The sequence below is a fragment of the Sander lucioperca genome, chromosome 13 (assembly GCF_008315115.2).
Source record: "Sander lucioperca isolate FBNREF2018 chromosome 13, SLUC_FBN_1.2, whole genome shotgun sequence".
In the NCBI taxonomy this organism is placed as follows: domain Eukaryota; kingdom Metazoa; phylum Chordata; class Actinopteri; order Perciformes; family Percidae; genus Sander; species Sander lucioperca.
In genome coordinates, this window is record NC_050185.1 from 31450950 (window position 1) to 31477076 (window position 26127).

The 26127-nt window shown below is 38.4% G+C and overlaps 1 protein-coding gene and 2 long non-coding RNA genes across 7 annotated transcripts in view; 2 read left to right on the forward strand and 1 right to left on the reverse strand.

Annotated features, from left to right (window-relative positions):
• cadm1a (cell adhesion molecule 1a) overlaps nt 1-26127 on the forward strand; it is a 421246-nt gene that overhangs the window by 142509 nt on the left and 252610 nt on the right. The window lies entirely within an intron of this gene.
• LOC118496558 lies at nt 1297-25479 on the forward strand. The gene is made up of 5 exons (XR_004899148.1): nt 1297-1348; nt 10143-10148; nt 22111-22115; nt 22249-22255; nt 25469-25479. It is a non-coding gene; the product is annotated as an uncharacterized LOC118496558 (long non-coding RNA).
• LOC116056041 lies at nt 11866-22814 on the reverse strand. The gene is made up of 3 exons (XR_004106467.2): nt 22803-22814; nt 18999-19005; nt 11866-12260 (listed from the first exon to the last, which is right to left on the reverse strand). It is a non-coding gene; the product is annotated as an uncharacterized LOC116056041 (long non-coding RNA).

Here is a 26127-nt window from a genome sequence, read left to right on the forward strand (position 1 = left end):
CCCCCCAAAAACATTTTTTTTTATATTAATAATAATAATCAGTTCTCTGTATACATGAATCTGTAGGCCTAGATGTTTATAGGGTAATAACTATTAACTGTACTGCTTAGAGTAGCCTGATAATTTCTCTACACACATTTCAAACCTTTCCCAACATTCTCTAACCTACTTTACTGTGGTTACTAAATATAAGCTAAATGATATTACAATATTATTATATTTTAGTTTTCTAATCCCTACATGAACAAACTGCTTACTGCATAATAAAAGATAACCAAACAACACTTGACTCATTCATATTTTATTTGCAGAATGAACAAGACAAAAGGAACAGATAGCTTATACATGACATTGGAGTTCTCCCTCCAGTAAATGCCACTGAAGGTAGCCTAATATTAATGCCATATGTGCTTATGTCATCATTTCAGACTTTCTTAATGTAGGCTACTCTGGTCTACAGTCACTTTACTTAAATGATTTTTACTTGAGAACATTATTTGTATTATGCTTTATTACTTCAAGGCATAAATGAAATCTTAAAACATGCCATTTTAGTTTTGTACATTAAGAAAAAGCTACATTCATAATAAAAGACAAACAAAACGTCTCACTAGTCATTTTTATCTGAAGAAAAAAAGGCAAAACGAAACAAATGCTATTGCTTACATGCTATGGCTTCCTCAAATGTATAGCTTATACTGAAGTTTATTCCCCAGTAAATGTGTTGTATGCAAACAGCATTGTTAGTGTAGTTTATTTATTTAGCCTTTACCTCTGATTACACGTATAACCAAATTATCATTTGAAAGTGTATGTTCTGCTCTTCATATGGGTTGTCTAGGTCCGTTTTTAGCACTAACGGTCGCGGAGATATTCAAGTAGTTTAGCACCAGTTCTAGTTTGTGCTAACCTTTCTTTGAAAAGAAGTCAGTCAGCAATTGCTTTCCCTCATTTAGTTGTCTCTCCTTATCCTGTCTTTCCTTTCTTTTCTGGCAGCCTGATTTGGCTTTCTTTGAGAAAGACATTTCTATACTAGAAGTTTGCGCTCCACCTAGCGCTCCACGTCTCCACCAGATGCTCAACTGAACTAAACAAAATGCGTGCAGGTGGACTAAACCATTTGGCGCATTAGTAAGGGGTGGGTGAGACCTTAGATAGTCTTTTTTGTAAACAAAATGTAGTCAGTCAATCAACCAAGTTATTCAGCCAATACACTTTACATTTCATCTGACATGCATTATGAAATGTAATTAGGAAATGAAAATATTCAGGTGAAATAAAATATATTCTCTCTCTCCCCTTGGGCCCTGGTAATCAGTATCGGTTTTACCCCCAGTCCGACGCCCCTGTATATGCGTGTGTGTATACACACACACACACACACACACACACACACACACACACACACACACAATGTTTTATCTACTGGGAAGTCAGTGGTCTGGATAAACTAAACAAACTATATATGTTATAGGATAAGTTTGTTTAGTTTATCCAGACCATTGACTTCCCAGTAGATAACACATTGTGGCTAGACTTTATTTGGATCTTTTTCTGTCAGTGGGATTTGGTAGGCAGTGATCTTTGCTTTGTCTTTTTAGGAATGCTGTCTACTGCAGCTCATGTCCTGTTAATCTCTCTCTATTTATTTAAAATGAACATCCCTTGAGGATTTTTTGCCCTGAACATACTCCAGATGCTTGATGTAAAAATGTCCTTGTTTAAATCTAAACAAAGCATGACATTATAAATGCCATGCAGTTGTAGTGAGGCAAAAACATTGCATAGTAGCCAATTTCTAAAAGCATAAAGAAAACTAAAGTGAGAGGGCCAAGCTGTCTGAGCGAAGGAGCCATATGCCATCTAACCCCCATAAAATACAATTTAATTATCATTTTATTTAGCACTTAGTAGTGAATGTAGTTAGCCTGGAAATCCCCAGGGAGGACATCAGTGTATCATTTAACACGACTCTTCTGCTCTATATCCTAATGGCAGTTGTAAACACTTTAAATGCAACCAGTAAAAGTAGATGACCTTTCTGTTCATCAGACAGTCAATTCATTATTCAGACTGACACACAAATGTAATGTAATATTGTTATTATACCAGAACGTCCTAAATACTTTTACAATGATACAATCATAGTTAGATTGTATAATGGAGATCATTTCTGGATTTTAAGCTTAAACATTCTAAATGGTTTCAGGACTTTCTAATAATTGTTTTCTTCAGGAAATAAACTTGGGCCCAGACTGTTTCCTAGCAACTAATTAAATGGTCTCTTGCACCTTTTCTAAACAACACACAATGTAACTCTAACGTGTGTGGTTCCTTAAACTCACAAACCAACCGTGTATCAGAAATCAGGCCTCTGTATGAAATATTTTTTTGCAACATAAAAAAAAACAGTCATGAAGTGCACTTTTGATTTCATCTTGATTTATTGATGAAGCCAGTGGAGCTGGTGAAGTTTTCATTGGCCACGTTGCCAGTGGCACTCTAGCCAGCTGATGACACTGCCAAACCTTTGACTGCTGATCGTGCCCTCAGATTAGATGGTTTGAGCCTTCTGCATTTGCAAATCCCCACTGTAGCCTCACCTCTAAATGAACAAGACCTGACTTACCTATAGACTCAAACTGTCCAACATTTCTCTTTACTTGTTAAACCCAAAATCCTCATGCAGGAGAGCTGGACGCACTGGCATTTATCGTAAGATGTAAATTGAACCAAATCTATTTCAATCCTTGAAACAGATGGTCCTTAAAGCATAACTCTCGCCAAAATGCAACCTAGGGTCTTTTTGTGAATGTACCCGAGTCAAACTTTTGTTTAAAAGCATGTTTAGGACGGAAGCGTCACTTTTAAGATTTACCGTATCTTTGTTTTTCAGTCAAATGGCCTTTTGAATGGGAGTCCTAGGGGCACTTTTATGCTAGCCTCATGTGTACGCTAGAGTTCATGTGTAGAGCCCCTGGTGATACTTCGAGCAAAGTTTCATGTTGTGTCGAGCCTTCTTAGTGTTTTAAAAATAGCTATTTTGAGGCTAGCATAAACGTGCCCCTAGCACTCCCATTCAAAAGGCCATTTGACCGAAAAACGAAGATACGGTAAATCTTAAAAGTGACGCTTCCGTCCTAAATATGCTTTTAAATGAAAGTTTGACTCGGGTACATTCACAAAAAGACCCTAGGTTGCATTTTGGCGAGAGTTACGCTTTAAGCTGTGGTTAAGGGTTGGAAATTATCTTTTCTCTACCTACCTCTATCACTGTCTGAATAGGGAACTGTCCACTGACAAACAGATTCACAGCCCAAGAATATAGATTTTTGGATTCCCCTAAGTTTAACTGTTACTGGCCAAATTTTCTAGGAAAGTAATTTGTATCTTATGGAAAGAAAAACAAATTCTAAACCACTCCATAACAAAATCTTTAAAAGCGATGGTATATTATTGAAACTACAGTATATTCAACTATGTCAGAAGTTTCAAAGTGATTTCTGTGCTTACATCCAAGGTGCATACACCTGTCTGCTATATGAGTCCAGTAAAAATAGCCCGCCTTAGAAGCAGGGAAAAAATGGACTGGCAGCAGTGTAAACAGCAGGTCAGTATCAGTTGCATTTCTGTGGGAATTCTCACCCTATGGCGTGCTGTTTTTAGATACAGAGGTGGAAAAATACAGGAATCTCAAGAAATTCACTTATCGTCAACTTCACCAAATCCAAGAGAGATTCAGAAGTTTGGTCCAACTGCCACTCTGACCTTTCTAGACACTTCTTCAGTAGAACCTGCAACAGCCTCGCATGATTTCTCACAGATCTCACGATGTAGACATAAATGTGAGGTATATTTTCTTCCACGATACAGGGGATATTTTACCATAGCAAAATGACACACTATTTAAACACTTAAGTTATGTTGAAAGGTTAACAAAACATTATTTTAAAACCTTTGTTTTATATATTTGCATATGCTCTTATTGCAGCCATTGAAAATCACAGTGCAGTTATGTGTTTGGTGGGAATTTCCCTATGCACTATACTATTTTTTTGTGTTTTGACTGTGGGTGAAATATAAAGGAATCGGACATTTGCAGCTTTACTACAAAAGAATGTGTAGTTGTATCAACCTTTGGATCACTGTGCACGGCTGTACCGGCAGTATCGATTACACATTGTACACTCTGGATGATTTTGGTGACCCTCTGACCTTACCTCTAAGGGCCACCATCTACTTGTACACAAGAGACAGCTACAAAGTACAGTGAAAAAACACTACAGCAATAACTGCTTTTAACAATATCAGTAATAAACATAATGATCTCACTGCTTGAGTCTCTCTTCACACTCTGGTTTGGGAACAGTCTTGCAGTCAGTGTGATGCTCGGAGCAGCAAAGTGTTAAGGGTCTTAGTCAAACATGTGAAATAATGGGGGAACAAATCCAGACCCTCTGGTTACTGCTTATACTGGGCCATCCACTGACCCTATTCATTATCGAGAACACAGGTTGGCTTCCTATAATTGGCTAAGGCTGACACCTTTAAGTGCTCAGTATTCATAATATAGCTGACATTCATGTTGCCGTTAAATCTAAAGTGAAGAGAAAAATCACGTTTTTTGAATGGATACTTTTTAGAATGTAACTTTTTGTCTTTGTTTCCTTATTTGGATATTGGAATACATCCTAGGAAAACATGAATTGTCCTGTGTTCATATGCTAATATTAGCATGTGATCGCTATCTACCTGTAGATATCTTATATGGATATGGGAAAATGTATGTTAATGCAAATCTAAACGCACATTTTAATTTGAATGCCATCAGACCTAACCTAACTCCTAACCTGAAGGGTGTCAATCCCATCAGAAAGAACATGGACGACCCCTTCATTAGCAAAGGAAAAATAAGTGGAGCAACATTGCTTCATGAGACTGTTGAGGGACCACTATGAAGACAAGGCTAACATGACAGAGGTTAGCAGAAGTAGCCAAGCTAGCAGTACTGCTATCAAGCTTCTTCAGTGGCTCTGATTACCCTCTTAGTAATGTAAGCCTTATTCGCAAGAATACTGAAAAAATAGCCCAGTGATGCCTCCGGTTGTCACCATCTCTCACGTGACTCTCGCTTGCCCATTGGAGCATTCTTTTTTAAAATACCCAGCCGCATTTCCCTTGATTTGAATTCCATTGTGTCTGCCAGCTCTTTCCACCTCCAGTCTTAAATCCCCTCCAGAGGTGGTTTGAGCAATTGCATTGTAACCTGTTTCTAATACACTTGATTTCCGATAGCTATCCGGTACACCAAAAATGCATCAAGTACTGTATGTAAGGTTAAATGGGGTGTTTAATTCACAGAGATATGTCCTTTGCCATATCCTGAGGTTAAACAGTTGCTGTTTTTGTCAACAGCCAAGTGGATGAATAGATAAAAAAACTTAACATGAGGGCCAAATGCACTCCCACTTGAGCAGATGGACTATTGTAGTACTTTGACTAATTTGCTTTCTAGTCCCAAGAAAATGAATTGTTGATCTTATCCATAAAACATTTTTGACAAATAGTTAAAAGTAGGCTATGTCTCAATTGATTTTTCCTGTCTTTATAAAGTAGGTGAACAACAATCTTTTTTTTTTTTTTTTAACAAAAGGATTGTTGTATAGTGTTATGTTTGAAGATTCTTGATTCTGCCAAGCTCTATTCTTACACAACAGCAGGTATTCATTTTTCCCACAAAACAGAATTAGTAGGATTAATGGAATCAGTATTTTAGTGTATTTATTTGTTGCATTTCAATTCCAGTGGAATGTATGTAGTTCAATTCAGGTTTGTCTGTTTTCTATGTCTTATTTATTGTCTACATCTGTGCTAAGTAACATTTCTGCTGGGTGTCCTATCACCAACAGTTCAGTCCTGTCGTGTTTGTCAGGAAGCTGTTTACATTTTCATTTAGGACTCTGAGCAAATTATCGACCTTAAAACCAAACTGTGGCTTCCTTTATTGTCCTCTCTGGAGATTCTTTGTATGCATGTGTGTGCGTGTGTGTTCAAGAAATTCAGAAAAAATGAGCAAGTGAAGCAACACTAGCCCAAGACTAGAGATTCTTTATCTTCTAATCAGATCCCAAGCAGGGGAATCAGTTTGGGGATACCAATTAGCATCTGGGCGCAAGCACATCGCCGCACCTTTGGCTCTTTCTGCGCTCTCAGGTTACCCCCTCTTTGTGGCAGTAAAGCCTGTAGTGGTGTATTCATTTGAAAGTCTGAACAGGCAATTAGGAATTACTCACATGGGGCGTCATTTTTTCTCTGTTTATTTTGACAATGTAGAAGAAAATAAATTGCATTTTGGGTGAAAAAAATGCAGCTTAGCGACTGTAGCTCATCATGACTCCATCGAGGAATGAGGAGCTGATGTGTTAGTGTTGCAAGTTGTTGCAGGGTCCCTGGTGAGCTCAGATGCTCGGTGCAGCTGGTGGGATTTTAGAAGAGATGAAATGCCTTCAAAGATACAGTATGTAGGAGTCTTAATTAAGTCTTCTCTGATTGTGAGCTTTTAAAGCATGCCTATCTCAAGATTGTGTGTGTGTGCGCGCGCGCACGCGCCTGCCTACTCTGTGCGTGGGTGAGCCTCTTTGGAAATGGACATGTCAGTCATTATATGTGTAAACAGGAGCTCAGCAGGGAACATGTTGCATGGCACACACCATTGGCATGTTTACTCAGTCTCCTTTCTCAGCTCAGATTCTTTTCCCTCATTCTTCTTTTGAGTCTGGTTGTCTGCTTAACAACTTCAGTGAGTTAGATGACTTGGGTGTGTGGGGAGCGGCTTACTTCAGAGACTTCACACACAAACACACACTCTTTAATCTCCCCTTTACCCATTCCTTGTTAGGCAGATCAGCCGTGATGTGCTGCTCTTTTCAATCAAAGAGTGCCAACGGCAGTAAATCAGGGATTAAGGTGCGGCATGGCACTCCATTCTGCATGCTCGTGGCCCTTCATCTCATCAAGGTGCAAACAGAAAATCCAAGCGGTTGCGCAGCTATGATGGGCCCCCCTACACTTTAATCATCACCGGTGACCTCACTCATCACCACCAGATTAAAAAACAATTGTGCCTTCGCCTCGCTCCCTGCCACTGCTCCCTGCTAGGTTTATATATTGGCTCTCGTCTCTCTGGTTAAATTATTTTTATCAATCAAACAAGCCCATCAAGAAAAGTGGCTGCCATGCCGTGCTGATAGGGCATACTTAACCAATAAGGAACCTCGTAAAAGCAGATGAAGTAGTACAGTGCAACTCTCCAAGGAGCCAGTGTACATCAGATTTTAGTATGAAGCTATCACCGAGTTAAATAGGATTTCAGAATCCGTTTTGTCTCAGGGGAAATTCAGTAGATGGCTGATGGATCTCGTCTGTATAATGGGCGTGATTATAGAGAAAGTGGCATCATATTCTTCTGCTATATGACACAAACACACTGAAACACATACACAGCCCTGTTAAAAAACTGCCTTGCATTTCTAGGCCATTTCAGACTTTGATGGTGTACTGTATATTTCTTTTTCAGCCTATCTAACTGAGAAAATATGACAGAAAGACATTCATAGTGCAGCTGGAAATATCTTGAATCAGAAAACTGCAGACATTGCACAAACATTACAGAATTTTTAAAAAGCAGACAATGGACAATATACATTTCAGGTTTTTCTGTCTGTCAGAATTAAAAAGTGACGGTGTCCTTCTCAACATGTTGCACTGATATTTAACAATCATACAGACTGACGTCCATTGGAGATGAGAAAAAAAAGACTTTTCAGTCTAGCTGGAATTAAGTCAAATCAGATGTGACTACTATCTGCACCATGTGCTCAAGAACAAACAGTCTTTTTGCACTTTAACTATCCATCAGTATTTTAGTGCATATCCTTTACTTAAAAAAATGATATCGTCTTGATTAAGTTCATGATGGAGATATGGACTTGACAGAATGCATCGTTTGCACTAAATACTTATCGAACAACAGTCGAAACTGGTTGGCAAGGTTAAACTTTGCATATCATCGGCTGCTTTTGGATATGTTTGAAATATTTTCTTTGCGTCTATGAACGCAGAGAACATTCAAGGATGACATAACATCAACTATAAACTATAGTGGATTAAGTACAGTAGGTCGGGTGGGATGGGAATGCACTGAATATGACACATTTACTTCTAAAAGTGTAAATATACCAGAGGGAGGATTTTTCCTTTAAAGACCTTGTGAGGTAGCATGAAGCGTTACCATGCTGCAACAAGCAATATTTCAACCTAACCTCTGGAGACAATATTTTGACCAAAGTGCCTTTAGTTTCTCCTACGGGGTGCGGGTCAAAATTGGAGTTGAAGTAGCTGCAGGCTAGAGGTTTTGGAATTCTTTGGCTGATGCTCGATTTGAGGAGGTTGTGGGAGATGAAGGAGAGCAAGATGCTTTTTAAAGCCGATAGGATTTATTATGTTCTGTGCCTATAGCAGACTGGATTTAGCCAATCCCTAGACATCTCTTTTTCCTCTCTGTACCCACAGCTGTCATGCAGAATATCTTATCACATCGCCTGCATGTGGGTGGGTTAGTCTGTCGCCTCTCTCTGCGTGCATGCCTGTCTGTGTGTGTGTGTGTGTGTGTGTGTGTGTGTGTGTGTGTGTGTGTGTGTGTTAACATGAGAAATGTGGCTTGCGGTTAAGAGGGCAGTGGAATAATCACTCAGGCACCTGCTCAGACTCCCATGCGTTGTTAAACATCCCGCTACTCACAAAGTCAAATACAAGACAAGCTTAATGGCTCCCCAATGCTCGTCTTTGTAAATGATGGTGTTAACTACAACTCTCTTTAGCACTTTGTGGATCAAATATAATACATATTCTTGTGGTTTGTGCCTCCCATTAAATGTGTCAAATTCAACTCTGCAGTGCTTTAAGTATGAAGGTCCCTGTTGGCTTTTCAGCTTATTTGTTTCAAAAATAACTTTCACTTCTATTTTCCCATTACCGTGAGGTAACACCCTTCTTCGTCAATGTGTTTTTTCAGTTAAACAAATTGTCAAGGTAGGTGTTCTATTTTCCTAACTAAAAGTAGGTGCAGTCAGTTTCTGTGGTGTTCAAAAAGCACCATCAAGAGAACAGCTTGCGGGGGAGGTTGCATGGCACGTTGTACCAGCCACAGCTATTGTAGCTCAGTAGTTATGATTTCATCTGTAGCAGTTTCAGGACTTGGTTTATTGGTTTTAAAAGTTAAGCATCAAAGTTCACTCTTGACCTACTGATTTACCATTTTTATACTTTTAATAACACGCAGATACTCTGAAAATAAACCATTTGTAGTATGTTAGAATATTTCTAAAGGACTCCAGCATTTATCTGTGCTCACATTAGCCACTCTTGCCACACAATATGTTCATGTCACATTGTTCATAGTCTCGCATTGCCAGAGTCTGGCTAGTCCACACAGTATTCCGGTGTAGGGAAAAAAACGTGCTCTGGTTAATTGGCATTTCTTTAAACCATTCACAATCGTCTGGCGCCGCACGGAGCAATGGCAACTCTGCAAAATAGCCTCGGAAGGAACTACTTTTTGTGGAACATGTGTATGTTTAAAGGTTGTTTTAGTCATGGAACAGAAAACTCAGATTGGACAGCTAGTCTAGCTAGCTGTCTGGATTTACCCTGCAGAGATCTGAGGAGCAGTTAACCATAGTCCTCAGAAATCCACCAGAGTTTAAAATGCCAGCACAAAGAAAGCAGAAGGTAAAGGACATCCGGCCAAAATGAAAGTCATCCCGCGTAATTTCCGGCGGCACCTGATCAATCCCGGAAGTGCAACATGGTGGATATAGGCTACATTGTTCATGTCACAGGAGGACTGTGATACCATTGGTGATAGAGCCACTCCACATGAGCTCAGATACATGAGCTCAGTCTTCATGGATGTTGGAGAGAAAAGATGAGAGATTGGTTCCCTAGCAGAACATAATTGATTTATAATGCATCAGCTAGTAAAGCAGTGCGTAGCGCCTCACATGGATGAACAATGGTGGAGGGCGTTTGGAGGTTAACAAAAGCGAGTTTGGAGGGCTACGTGAGATTGGAGAGGCTCCGAGGCAAGAGTGTGTCGACATTGGTCAGTGTTTCTCCTCCTGACGGCAGGTGAGCAGAAAAGCAAGGCAGATGAAAGCTCAAGCTGCAGATGAAAGAGCAAAGGCTGATGCATTTTTTCAGCTTTTATCCCATGCGGTGTGAAGGCCTTAGGAGAAGGCTTCAATTCCAACCAAGTTCCACAGCAGCTGGTTGGCATAGAAGTATATACTCAAGATGGAATCAAATTTAAAGCGGTCTCCTAAAAGAAGACAAATATTTTCCACAAAATGTAATCTGAAAAGCAAAGTTTTAAACACACAAATAAACTCAATAAACACTAGCTTCACAACTCTAAAGAAGCACACGCGGCTTCCACACAGCCGTTTGGAACACGCAGGAACACAATCCCACCGGCTCTCTCTGCTCGATCTCTCTTTGTCACTCGGCTCTGGCTTCCACTGAAGCTCTTTCCAACTGACACTGTGTCACTCTGGCTTCCACTGAAGTCATCTCCTTACTCTCAGCTTGATGTGGCAACTTAATGCCTCTCCCTGATTGCAGCTGAGCAGCTTCAGCTGTGGGAGTGACGTAGAGCTGGGCGATATGGAGAAAATCAAATATCACAATATGTTCAATCAAATACATTGATGTCGATATTGCGGCAGTATTGTAGGGTTGACTATTGGTGCTTTCACAAAATGTTAACACAATGAGAGTTTTGATAAATAATGACCAATAATAAGGATACAATGACTAAGTTGGTAGAGGCAAATAATAAAACAGCTAGAATAGTCTGGTGAGTTCAGAAAATTACATCACTTTACTGTCATGCAGCATTTAAAGACAACGCTTGTTTCATATCACAATATTACGATATCCAAAATCTAAGACGATATCTAGCCTCATATATCGATGTTGATATAATATCAATATATTGCCCAGCCCTAGAGTGACGTCAACCAACACCGGCACACACCTGAAGAGGATTACACACAAAAAGGAAACGCAGCAAAAGCAAACAGAAAACAATACGGCATGTAACACATTCTCCCAGGGGCGTTTCTAGGACTTGAGGAGGTTCAGGGATTAGCCCGGACCCATTTAAATAAACTGAATGCACTGCAAAACGGCGATTGGCTTGCCCAGCTTGTTAATAGCCAGTGTATTTTCATTTCAGCTGGCCAGTTTGAAGATGTAAGTTAGATGGCACCAACATTTGGCCTAATCATAACTGGCCTGCCAACCCAAAGGCCAAGGTTTTTTTTTCCAGATTTGTGTGGTGACTTATGATGGTGGGGGTAGAAAATTTTGAGCATTAAACACTTCATTTCCTGCATTGTGGTGAATTTTTATACACCTATTTCTACCTTTTTCTGAATATGCTGGAAATATCTTTATGTAAAGGGAAACATAGATTACAATCCAAATATAAAAACATAATGGAATATATTGCAGTAAGGCTCTCGGGCATTCTGTATTGCTTTCAACTATTTATTCTCCTTTGGACCGACTTTTCTAATTATTTGAGTCAGCACACATGTAGCCTAGGCATCATTTACTCTTCCCTTCTCTTTTGCGTCTTTTGTTTAAGGAAGTAACCTCCTTAAATGTGCATATGACAATTATTCACCTCAATGATACATTAATTCATTTTAATGTATTAATAAAGCCCTGGACTGTAATATTTCAGATGTTTGAGCAAGATTTCTGCTCATGTCCAAAACTTTGTGCACATTCAAAATATAACTCAACCCATCTGTGTTCTCTGAAATTTGGAGGAGTCGTGATATTTTGAGAAAAATAAAGTTATGATAGGCTATTATAAGAATAAAATCACTATATTTCAGAAAATAATCTACCTGCACCATAGTCTGCTGTGCATTATGTTAATGCTCTGCTGATACGGTAGATCTCAGACCTCCTGACAGACAGAGAGCCCTGTTTTGGGTCTCTGGTCTCTGAATGAGACAAAGTTTAGGGAAGTGGCTGTACGCTGCTCTACGTCGGAGGTGGAAAACCAAAACTACTGCAGAAATACATGGAGCACAAATGCGTCACATCTGCCGCAGCATGTCGACAGCAGAACGCATCCATAAACCTGAAGCTGTGCAGCTTTTTACAGTGAGAGTGGACACACGGGTCTGCTTCAGAGCTCCGTGTGTTTGAGTCTGAACCATAGACTGGAAACGTCATGTCACAGGAACTTCAAACTAAATCATTAGTATTGCGCTCCTAAACTTTGTGTTAATGGCATCAATGTATTAGACTGATTTGGCTATGATTCCTCCGAAAATTAAACCTTTCACAGAGCTTTCCTCACATAGAGATGGTTGCTAGGTGATAGCAACAAATACAGCATGCACGTAGCTGCCCGTTCTACATACTGCCCGTACACACTGGGAACTATATTCTCAGAAAGCGAAGCATGGCTACTTCTGCTACTTGGGCGGAGTGATTTGCTCGCAGCACACGAGAAGCCCCGTGGTGAGGAGCAGAGAGTAACAACGGTGCTTTTCAGGTGTTGCGCTAATCACTTCGCCCAAGTAGAAGTGCTTTGCCTTCTGAGAATATAGTTCCCAGTTTATATACGGTTAGAAGATGGCTGTGTCTCATGTGACCTTGTTATTTGTACACGCTATGACTATACAAATCTCAACATGTAAATAGGAACATGTTGGTGTTATTTTGTCACTTATTGAGAGCAGTAGGCTAGTTGGAGCCGGTTACCTCCAGGATCTGGGCTAAACTAGGCTAGCGGTGGGTGCGCCAGACAGAGTTACGACACACACGGAGATGAGAAGGGTATGTATGGACTTATCTAACTCTGGGGGATACGGTGAATAAGCTAAAGTCCCAATAAGTCAGCATGTTCCTTTAAGCCTGATCCAGGGTTGGCTGATATGATAATATATACAGTGAGACAATAAAATACAAAAAGACGCTCCTTGAAAATTTCCTTATGATCATCATGAAGACATTATCTTAAGTTTCAGAAATGTTTGGTTAACAGTGCAAACAGGAACTGCTGGTAGCTATTGCAGCATGAATGTCCATGATTTGCCAATATGTAAACAAACATAGGCTTCTTCTTGGCAACATTATACAGCAATTGTTGGTCTATGACAGAATGAACTAAAAAAAACTACAGTCTCTCTAACACAAAAATTGGACATTATTCACCACCCTGACCTTCACACCCTCACTTTCCGGCTTGCTTTAGAATGGCCACGCTGCTTCCTTTAGTGGTAAGGAACATTGGCATTGAACATAAATTGTAGGCTTCAAAATTGTGAAATATGAATGTAATACCTTGCACAAGTCATCATGAGATTGGCCTCAGTCATGACATCTATAGCACGGTTACATTAGGTTATACTTGTATTGTATTTTCCGTTGCAGTGGAAATTCTTATTTTGTTCTAAGCGTATCCAGTATCATTTTACCCATGAGGTCGATGTTAGTCAACCACTAGTCTCGCTTTGCCAGACCTTCCTCCACAGCGCTGCGGAGGAGGGTCTGGCTAGTCCACACAGCATTCCGGGATGGGAGAAAAACGTGCTCTGGTTTATTGGCATTTATTTAAACCAATCACAATCACCATGGTGGCACTAAGCACCCGGCAGAACCACGGTGCAGCTGCAAAATAGCCTCGGGAAGGAACTTGTGTACGGTCAAAAGTTGTTTTAGTCGTGCAACAGAAAACTCAGATTGGACAGATAGTCTAGCTAGCTGTCTGGATTTACCCTGCAGAGATCTGAAGAGCAGTTAACCATAGTCCTCATAAATCCACCAGAGTTTAAAATCCCAACACAAAGAAAGCAAAAGGTAATGGACATCCGGCTGAAAAGAGCGTGATCCGGCGGAATTTCCAGCAGCACCGGAGCAATCCCGGAAGTGGAACGTCGTGGATATAGACTAGTCACCCACACACTTCATGTCTATGCAACAAAGCATAGCATAGGATTGTGAAATGACTGTCCTTTTTGCTCTGAGTGCCAAGATTTGATGTATACCTCGAGAGGAATGCAATGAGCGATACGCTGGTATGGAGTCAAACACTGTTTATGTTATCTTAGTTATAGAGTTTCTTTCTAGCAGCCTTGAGTGACTCTGAGTGAGAGTGTGTGGCGGTGCAAAAACAAAGCATAGGACTTGTGATCTGTAGTCAATTCTTAACAGTTACCTTTAGCCTTTTTTTTTTTTAGATTTCCCTCAATTTACATTCATCCACATCATTTTAGATATTTACCAATAGCTGAGTTTGTGTCAATCTCCGATTAGCTCTCTGGATTCCTCTGAAGTCTCACACATTGACAGCAGAAGATTGGTGCCTGATGCCTGTGTTTGGTTGATATCTCATTCCCAAACCAATATTTTTAATAGAGGAGCTCAGAGCTGCAAAGGAATCCTGTTTATTAGGATTCAGCACACTTCTTGACATGCTGCGAAGGAATAGATAAAAGTGGTGGGAATGTGGTCTGAGTTAAATAAATAAACAGATCATGCACCAAATAATTAACCTCTCAGGGTCTTTGACATGCTCTGTAAATGCTGGAGGCATAAGCTGGGGGTGGGGGACTCTCACACTGAGCCGGACCCTCTGCACCACGAAGCTGCTAAATATGTATCTCCAAGGTTAACCTAAATGCTCAGATGGTCCTTTGTAGTGTTCTAATGATTTGACTTGTTTTTTCAACCTAATGATGCAAGTGCTATTATTTGACTTGAGCAATGCTTTGATTTCATCATTTACAGATGAAAATTGACACATATTGTCAATGTTCGTATGCTCGTATTGATATTGTTCCATAATGCCTGCTGTCTTTTAACTTATTTCTACTTTCTACAAACAATCCAGCCCAAGGTCCCCTTACTAACTTTTACCAGAGCTTTCATGAATAAACCACAGCTCTAAGTCTTATCTTGAGTTGGGATTGTTTGGTCAACAACAAAACAAGTTGATGTATTTGTTTACCTTGTATTTGTATTGAATTTTAAATGGGTTTTTGAGGAGTCCTTAATTATTAAAACCAATCTGCAGAATATCACCAATATTTGTACTAAAACATGGCCTTAAACGGCCAACAAAGTTCTTTCTTTTAGGGCTGCAAAAAAACATTATTTTAGTTATGGATTGATGTTAAAAAAAAAAATAAATAATAATAATTCATCGTTTCATAATTGAATCTACATCCCAGAAATAACATTTGATATCTTCAAGTTACTTTTTTTTCTGACCAACAATCCAATTGTTTCAGTAATACTATCATTATAAATATTGCAATCCTTAATTCTTAACCCTAATTCTATAGCCAATTAAGGGACACTTTTGGGAAGTCATGCAAACTATGTTAAAATGCTGACAATGCTAATATGAATGTGACTACTTTAGTGCCGAGTCAGTACTTGGTCATTATTTTCTTTAGATTTCAGCCAACCCAGTTCCCATTCGAGCAATATAGATCAAGAGGAGAGCTACAGGATTCTTAATTTTAATCTTGAGGCTGTAGAAGCTTTGAAAGGTTTTGTCAAGAACTGGGGCAGTGATGTCTCAACACTTTTAAAATAACGTTTTTAAAATACCACCAATTAAGCTGAGAGAGTGAATTTTGGTGGCTGCTTGTTTTCTCATGGAGAACTAACTACCTAATCAGCAGAGTTCTAAGCCTCTTATATCGGCCTTTTATTCTGAGTCCTTCTTCAGCCTTTAAATTGCTATCAGTTGACAAAGTAATCAACATTGTTTTAATTAAGTTGTCTAACTTGTGGGGCGACCTCTAGCTCATCCACTAGAGTGTGCGTCCCATGTAGGCTAAGTCCGTGGCAGTGGCCCGGGTTTGAATCCGACCCGTGGCCCTTTGCTGCATGTCGTCCTCCCTTTCTCCCCTTTCCTGTCTTCAAGCTATCCCATCAATTAAAGGTCACAAAAGCCCCAAAAAATAATCTTAAAAAAATAAGCCACTCTCCTACCACACAATGCCTTACATCACTTCCTCACTCTTATACAGTCGCTGTCTACAGAAAAGAACGAGAAGTAGCTTTTAATCGAAACTTTGCAAATGGTCTCCCTCAATCTCAATGCAATCATTTGGATTGTCTGTCCTAATGGATTTTGCACACCGTAACAGCTAACACAACACTGCCACTGAATGTTGAACATTCATTTGAAAATGTCAAATATGTGCTTTAAAAACAAGTGAAAATTTGTCTTGTAAAATAAGTCTGTCATGTCAGGGTTTTGCTGAGATTAAAACAGTTATTTGCAGTTGTGAAAGATAGCAGGTCGCTTACAGTAAAGCTGCTATCACAGTCTTGAAACTGGACATGATATACTGTATTTATGGTACATCATGTTCCATTTTATCAAAAAATAAAATATCGACATAAGACAGTGTCTTATATAATTTTGTCTTTTTGTTTTGGCAGAACTGCTGTCACTGTCCATGGCGCTGTATCTTAGCTTCTATAACAGCATGGACTGCCACAATTCAAAAAAGGGTTTGCTTGCTTAATTTATATGTTTCAATTCATTAAATAAAAATATGCACATAATATCATGGTCTATAATTCATAGCCTACAAGTTTCAATCAAAATTGTAATTATTATTCTCTAAACTATTATTAATGAGTCCCTTGTTTCAGCAAGGTTGCTGTGCAGAGAATGTTTTATGTATTAGTTTTACCAGTTTTCTTCATTGGAGTTGTGCCAATGAATTATCTGAGAAATGTACACCTTTTTGTGTCACAGAGGGAGAAATAATGTTATGCAGGTGATTAATGTCTTATTTGTGTGCCTGTAAACACTTGAACTCAAGAGTATCATATGACAGAATCTTCATATTTACCACAGAGCAGAGACTCAGTTGGATTTATGAGTGCCTTACTGAATACATTTGCATATTATTTAAGAAAAGTGGCCGACACTTGTGGACTCTATAAGGCACTTGATGTAATTTGTGTATGGGCCACTTTAATTTCCATAGTAACACCTCTTCCCAAATTCCACCCTGACTGACTTAAATTGATGCCGATTGGTCCTGATAAGTCTTAAGGTGCTCTGGGCTGTCTCACTGCCAAACTGGCTGAAGGACTTTCTGATGCACTTACTGTAATTACTGTACACACACTTTGCTTAAGGCTTCTTAATGTTGCATTGATCAAGTAAGTGGTAGACAGTATTTGGTGTACTCAAAAAGTTTTTGCTCATATCACCATGGGGTTCATTAGTACATATTCAAGAGTGTATGTAACCCACGTATGTAATATTTTACTTTAACTTTAAGTGAAGTGCGCACTTTTCAGATGTAAGCTTACAGTATGAAGCAAAATACAAACATTGAATAGGGACTTTTGGCTGGTATACAATACAAGATGGGGTCACCCGCAAAACACTTGCGATCAGGAAATCTCTAGAAGTCAATCAAAAATTAGGCTTAGCCAATTATGTCTGTATAATATGGGGAAATCCACAGTATAGTCGGTATGATAGCTCAAAAACATTTAATCTGAGAGCAGCTATTTTATTTTAATCTCTCACTTTTACATTTGAGACCTTTTTCTCCACATGCGATGCACAAGCATAAGTGACCACTGAGAATAATGTATGCTCACACATGCATGTTTACTCATGACAATAGAAGAAGTGGCACACGTGGTTTGCTTTAACTAGGAAGTTGGGGGGAAATTGATCCGTATTGTGGCTTTTCTTTCCCCTTGGGGAAATCACCAAAGAAGCTGAGCATGCTCCCTCATACACCATAGAGACTTAAATGCTGTCCTGTTGTGTGTTACACGATACACCAAGTATTGGGGGAAAGATTCATAGTGTCTACAGATTCTGTTTCCTCCAGCAACATTCTTTTGATCAATAATGCCAACATAGGGGGAGTCAAAGCAGGATTGGTAAACAGCTGAATAATATGATGTACATAGTGTCCTTTAAATGAAGCTTGCTCGTTTTCCACATTGTGAACAATAAGGTTTCCAACAAAAAAAACTAAACTAACTTACATCCTTGAACCCCTCCTTTGTAGATGCAGCAATGTCATTCAATCCCTTTTAATGAAATCCCCTTCAATAGTAACACTGCTTTCCAAAGTCTGAATAGACCTCCCACACACAGCTACTGACCTTGCATTTGGTAGCCACTTGTTAAACTTCTACTAATAAAAAAAACTGAACAGTAGCATTAAATTATTAATATTAATTAGCTATACTTTTTTAAAATGTAAATGTAAAAATGTAAAAGATGGGCAGTAGATATGCTAAAATGGAATTGTAGGAGCCAGAGATGAAGATAATTATTCAAGGATAGACCGATGCCTAAACATAACAATAAAGGTGGTAACCACGATTGAGTTTTCGTAATTGGACATTGTAGGAAACAAATTAAAATATGCTGTCAGCTGACTTCCTACAGATACATCCAGTATGAACATTTTGCGACTTTGCTGTTGCGTTTATTAAAATCAAATTATTAAACTGTATATAATTGTTATGCTGAGAAAAAAATTGATAGTTTGTATAGAGTTTTCAGAAAATCGGGTTGGTCCACAAAGATGCACATTCCTAATGCCCTGCAACAGTTTTAGCCTAGCCATAAAGAGAATTAATGATCCATATATAAATATTCTGTGTATATATATATATATATATCTCAACTTACATAAGGTTCAAACTGAATTTAGAGCTTCCACCATCTGCCTATGATTACTATTAACAGAGGTGCTGCCAACAAGAATGTGCAAAAGAATCCGTAAATTATGCTGGAGAATAGGAATTTGGTTACAAAGTCCCCCAGCCCAATCCCTCACTGGATTTACTGACGCACTTTTAGATCTCTGTTCTCCCTAATGTTGACATCAGGGAATTAAGACAACAAGCCTCCTCCCACACAGCCCGCATCACCACATACGGTCTTGAATTTCATTCAGAAGTAGAGTAAAATCCCTGACCCAGATTCTGCTGCCCTGCTCCCTTGCTCCTCTCCATCCAAGGAATGCTCTGTGCGTGTGTGAATGTCTGCAATTTCAATTATTTATAAGTTTATACGTTTTCCCAACTACTGTACGCCTGCTTTTGGGGTAGGTTTAGTTGTCACACCAAGCCAGCTTTAATGTCCTGATTAAAACAGAAATGTTGATATCATAAATTTACTGTTAAACCCCTTCAAACTAACCGTTCCGTTTCTGCTACGTGCCTGAGTCATGTGATTTCCTCTGCTGTTGGCTTGTGCAGTGCAACCCAAGTAAACAACACTGTCAACTTCATTTTCACTGTGTTCCTCTGCCTGCTCCTTCCTTAAACACCTTGATTAGTAAAGAAAACATTAGTCCTCTCATGGGATGGTGAACCTCTGAAGCAAGGGCATGTTGGTTCTTGTGCAGGTTTCCTTCGGATCACTGAGGGATTACAGAACAGTGCACGGCCACTTAAGAGGATCACAGACCTGCTTCTTTGTTTCTCTGAACTGTGTTTGTAATGTTTGAAGCCGGAATAGAATACAAAGCAAATAAAGAGCTGTTAAAGGGTACATACTAATATGACCTCTATAGGCAACCAGTGGAAAGTTCATCACTAGCAGAGCTTATCTCTCTTCTACATGTTGCCTCTGCAGATCTCTATCAACAACTTATCAAACGCTTGCAGATACGTTATGGTCATGTGTGCTGTGGGCCAGTAAAGACCTTGCTCATTTCCCCTTAAAGCTGATGCTTTGCTGTGGACAGAGCCAAGTGCAGGCTGTGGTGAGTGATATGCTAATCACAGCCTCTGTGGGTATTGGATCATGGTCAAACAACTGGAGATCAAACAGAAGCACAAAAGACAGCCCCGAAAAAAGCTTTCGGCTTCCATTTTCTGTTTTATTGTGACATTTAGACCCTAATTCCACCTGGTATTAACATTTTAACTGTATGTGGCTAACTTACCTGGATAAGGAAAAAATGCTTGCTAATGCCAGCTGCAATGCACTACTGATGTATTATTATTATTATTATTATTATTATTACATTAATGGCCTGGCTTGCATATGATATGATTTCAGCAATGTACAACTGCAATCTCTACATTTTGGCAACATTCTTAAGAAATACATCTGCCCAACATGTTAAACGGCTACTGAAATGCAGCCTTCAGATGTCTCCTTCTCTCACCAGGCCCCTTAACTTGCACGTTGTCATGGTGTTGCCAGATTATCGCACTTTCACCTTACCTGACATGTTTGCTGACAAGTCCGCCAGCTCTGACTACATCATTTCACCAGTGACATTGTAGGTAGACCTCAGATAATGACAACTACTAAGTTAAAATTCAAAGGCCCTTGATGGAAGTTAGTCACTTCATGCGTCTTGGGCTCATGGGAGAGCTATCTGATCGCAAATGAAGCTACAAGAGTAAATGCATCCGAATAACCTTGGTTATTCGTGGTTTGAGACCCATTCCAGCCCGATGTTGAAAAGGTGTACATGTAAATTAGGGCTGTCAAAATTGGCCAAAAATTACCTTTGAATATTCATTCAAAAAAACCGCAGAGGTTAGAATATATTCAAATCTATTTTTGCGCATTATGTCTATAAGAGGGCAAACCAATTCAACGGGAGGTGTAACTACTTGTGTAACGGTAACGTGCAGGAAAAAGGACAGGCCGTGGATTGCACCGCCGTCACAGGGCCGTTCGTAATTTACGATCATAAACAACCGAGTCTCTTGCTGTTGCATGAATTTGTCAGACGATATTTTATCATTGTCTCTGCAGTTAAAGATTTACGTTAGCGTCTTCTTCTTCGCCCTGGTTGTTTTTTTTTACTTCCGGTAGCGGCAGCCGCATGATCGAACGTCATCAACTTGCCCACTCGCTGTGAATTCTCTTCCACAGTCAGACAGGAGGCTGAAGCAGCTGGCAGCAGCGGCCCAGGCCCATGAACGAATGCACGCTGTGCAAGTGTAAACAAGTGTAATAAATCAGATCTGGATGTTATCCAGATAGTAAACATGTAATAGCATAAATGGGGAAATGTACATCTTATTTGTAAGGCTTTATTTTTTGAATACCAATAGTTGACAGCTATGTGATGTTGTTAGCGTTCAACACAAGCACAGAAATAATAGCCTGGTAAATAAGTAGATGAGAACTAATGTTTGTCTTAGGAGAAAACCAAGAGTTTTGGCCATCTTGAATTGATGTTTCTCAGCCAGACAAGCCTCCCCTTCAAAGCTCAACTGCTGATCTGTCGAAATTCCTTCACGTAGCCAGGGCCCCAAGTGACTCCCCACTGTCAAGCCAAATCCTGTAACTTCACCTTTTATAAAGTGCAAATGGGAATGTACTGTAAGAGCTCAAGGCTCAACAGCTTTGTTACCAAGGGAACTTAAGTGGAAATTCTGCTCTCAGCTGTCCATAGGGACCCAGATCCTTACTTCACAATCCTGCCATTGACCGAGGTATGGCGAAATAGATGGAGACTACCACCAATGTCCCCTGAATGCTTGTGTCCAATTGAAAATGGCTTTCATGTTGAGTGTGACAGCAATGGACCATGGGCAACAAAAGGTCTGCCTTTTCCAACGCTGTATAATGTAAGCATGGACGAGGACACCAGCAATTACACTTCAGTTCACCTTAGACCTCTGGAAGAAAAGTTCCATTTGAACTAAAGTCACACAGTTCAAGAGCCACAGTTTCACCTCAAAAGCATATAGGTCATGGTTGCCAATTATTTTTACAAATAGTATCTCAATATCACGACTTCATTTTCTTGTTACTTAGCAATATAAAGTTGTTATCTTGTAATCTCTTAACTTATCAAGGTCCTCACGTGGTTTTTATTAAAGCCTGTTATCCTAAGATAAGCATTTAATTAAAGTCTTATCTGGAAATATCACACATTGTTTTCTTTTATGATTGTGGCATACGTGTTGTATTATGTTGGGATTAGAGTCATCTAAACGTAATGGTCTGTATATCATGGAGTCCTTTCACTGTCTTGAGAGAAATCGTCAACCAAGAGGAGCGCAAGGGGCCTACAGATAATATCTTTTCTTTAGTCTACAGATAAAATGATTGTGATCATTTGACAAGTTTGATAACTGGAGATGACGAAGAAGGTGAAGCAGTATAATGGTCGTCAGCTGATCAGTGCTGCATTGCTCCGTTCATTTTGTTAGTTGTTGTTGTTTGACTATTCCATTTTGATTATTTGTGTTCTTCATATTGTCTTTTTTATTTGAATGGAGGGAAAGTACTTTACAAGTCCTTTCAGATTGTAAATGCATCATTTAAATTTGATAATAAAGTACAGTGTATATATATATATATATATATATATATATATATATATATATATATATATATATATATATATATATATATATTTAGTTAGTTAGTTAGTTAGTTAGTTATGTTTTATTTCTGTGTCATGCCAAACATTTTGGCCCATCCCACATGGGATTACAAGACACCACAAATTTACCTATTTAACAAACATCTTCCTGTCGCATATACAAATCATTCGGAGAAATACATGAATACAAATATATACATATACTCATACATATATGTATATACACGTACACACATACACATACACACACACAAACAACAAATTCTCATCTACAATTCATCTCGATAAAGAGCTTTTTTCCTCTTCTTCCAAGCTTTATCTAGATAATTGGCTAATTTATACGTTTCATATGTGAACAGCCATCTCAGTCTTTGAGCATCATCCATATTTACCAAGTCAATCTCTGCTTTTATCCTACGAAACAAAAAAATCATGCTGTTCACAATAAAAAGGACAATAGAAAACAAAATGGAACTCATTTTCTATATCATTCAAACAACACATGGGACAGATCCGTTTTTCCTCTTCTAAATTAACATATCGTCCTGTTTCAATAATCAAAGGTAAAACACCAGATCTCACTTGAGCACATAAAGATCTTTGCCTTTTTGACAAATTATATACAACATAATTCTCAGTGCCATATTCTGGTTTTATCATTACAAAAATACGCAATTTTGGCTTAGCCCATATATCGTCAGCCCACTGCTTTTTGTCTTTAGCAAACACAGATTCTTTAAACAAACCAATATTCAGTTTTTCATTATTAAGAAACAACTCACCAAAACCATAATTACAAAACAGTTTGCATACATCGTTAGACCAAGGACCAAGAATGTGTTTATCCCAGAGAAATATTTTCCTTGTCAACCTATTTGCATCCACTTCTAATAGACGATTCCATAACTGGGCCATACATATCTTCCAGCGAGCCTCACATGATTTCCCATCCCATGTCTCCCACTATTGCCAATGTAGGGGTATATTTATGCACACCCATAAAATATCTTATGGCACGACTTTGCACTAATTCACAATTAGATATATTCCTAAGTCCTCTAACACCCACAATATAATCAAGTATAGGGCACACACAAGGTTGAAACAATTTAGATTAAGTTTGAAAACTTATGGCTTTCAGATTCTTGCTTTTACCAATGATTCCTCCCAAAGCTCTACGTGCTGAATCAGCAAGAACCTGAACACCTTTTCTGAAATTCATATGTTCATCAATGTAGAAACCTAAATATTTATGAGTCTACAATGTTCAGCTTGTGTGACCCAATTTTAAACTCATAAGTGCTACGAGTAGTTGAAGGTTTTCTTAAGTGAATTATTTCTGTTTTCTTTCTATTGATAAACAATCTCCATTTATTACACCAATTATCAATATAGGAGAGCACCCGCTGCAAATTATCTTCAGATGGAGACAATAGTACTATGTCATCTGCGTACAAAAGAATACTTATCATTTCACTTCCACATCTTATCCCACAATTCAATGCTTTAATTTCCTTTGCCAAATAATTTATATAAATTGCAAATAATGTGGGGGACAAAGCATCACCCTGTTTTACCCTTGATGATGTTGGAAACCAGTTTGTATGGAGTTAATTCAATCTTACACATGCTATGGGCTTGTGATAAACAGACTTCAGTGCCATATAAAAAATTCCATTTACCCCATACTCTATAAGCTTATATGCTAACAGATCCCTATTGATCATATCAGTTGCTTTGTGAAAATCGATAAAGCACGAATATGTTGGCTTATTTTCACTTATTCTTTTATAATTAATTAATAATAATAAAAATAATTAATTATAATTATAATTGTAGACAATACAAAACTGTGATCTAGGCATGATCTTGATTTACGGAACCCATTTTGTTCTTCCACAAGGAGCTCTTCTTTCTCTAAATACAACATGAGCCTCTCATTAAGTATTGTAGAATACAGCTTATAAACTGTGCTCATTAGACTAATCCCTCTATAATTTAAAGGCACCCTTGGATTTTCATTTTGGGATTTTGGTATCGGATTAATAATTGATTTAAGCCACATAGATGGTATTTTGCCGGATTCAAAACATCCTTTAAATAAATCACACAAAATATCAAATAGTTTGGGTGATTTCAGTATTTCATTTGGGATATTTTCAACCCCTGTCGCTTTTCCCAATTTAGCTTTATTAATAGCCATTTGAACTTCTTCTTTTGTAAGACTATTATTTAGATCCTTATTTATCCAATATTCCCCTTTTAAAATGTGGCCCTCTATTACATTTATCCTCTGACATAAATCCTCGTAGTACCCTCCATCAAAATCAAATGTCTCACAAGAGAAAAGATCTTTAAAATCTTTCTCCCACCTATTGATTACATCAGACAGCCCAGTCACTAAACTACCATCATTCCCCAGCACTTCCATGGGTATTTTCCAACTACGCCTTGGCCCTAGTTTATTAATTTCTGACCAAAATCTCTTAGAGTCAGACGTTTGGATTCTCTTCAGGTTTAATACCAATCCTCTTTGATAACGTCTTTTATAGAATCTGTATCTTTTATCAAACCTATTCTGACTATTCTTAAAGGTTTCTAATAGTTTCTTCCTTTCTATATTATTATTTAAACACTTCAGAAACATATTTTCTGTTTTACACAGATTGCCACAATTCTCTTAACTCTTTGTTCCAATAAGGTTTCGTATTGAATGACTTTTTTTATAACCTTATAGTTGTCTCCATCTTTAATATCAGACTCTATATCTTCTTTAATCAATTTACAAAGGCTGACATACCACTTATCTAGATTTTCTTGTTCTCTAAAACATAATTGTATATCATTCTTCATTTTCAAAAGGGTTGATTGCTGTAACCTCGAGGATAAGAAGTTAACTGGTAAAGTCCTGCTAACTTTCCTTTTTGTGGATGAATTTTGTAAACTCTCCTGATAAGCTACATGACAATGAGCCTCAGTCTTTATAAGAAATTTTAACCACAGTAAAGAATGATCTGGGACTCTGCTTCTTTCTCCAATCAAATCCATACAATTTGCCATTTTAATTAATTGATTTGAAACTAAAACTTCAAAATAATCACATATTTGTAAGCAGTCATATGGTACAAGTATATAATCAACCACTGCTTTACCCTTGATAGATACCGATGTATAGTTATCACTTAGAGGACATATCCTCCCATTAACAATACATAACTTAGATTCTTTTAAGAATTCAATCATTGATTCTCCATGCTTATTTACAGAACCATCCAAGAAGGCTCTATGGGGCACCACAGCCACTTCTTTTAGGTAGTCATCAAAAGCACCTATCCTACTGTTGAAATCTCCACACACTAAAATTGCTTCAACTTCTGAATATAAATAAATCTGACCTAGAACATGATTAAAGAAAAAAGAGGCGTCCTTTCCCCATACTGACGTTTCAGGTGGCAGGTAACAGGTAAAAACAACAAAACTATAACCTGATTTCAAATGCACAAATTTTAAACCTAGAATACCATCCACAACATCAATTTTGTATAATTCCACCAAATTATTTTTAACAAAAAACCCAACCCCACTGGAGCCTTTAGGTGCTTTTAACATGTTTTGTTCTATTATAACCAAACTATTTATAACCATCCAAATCGATCACTTTGTCATC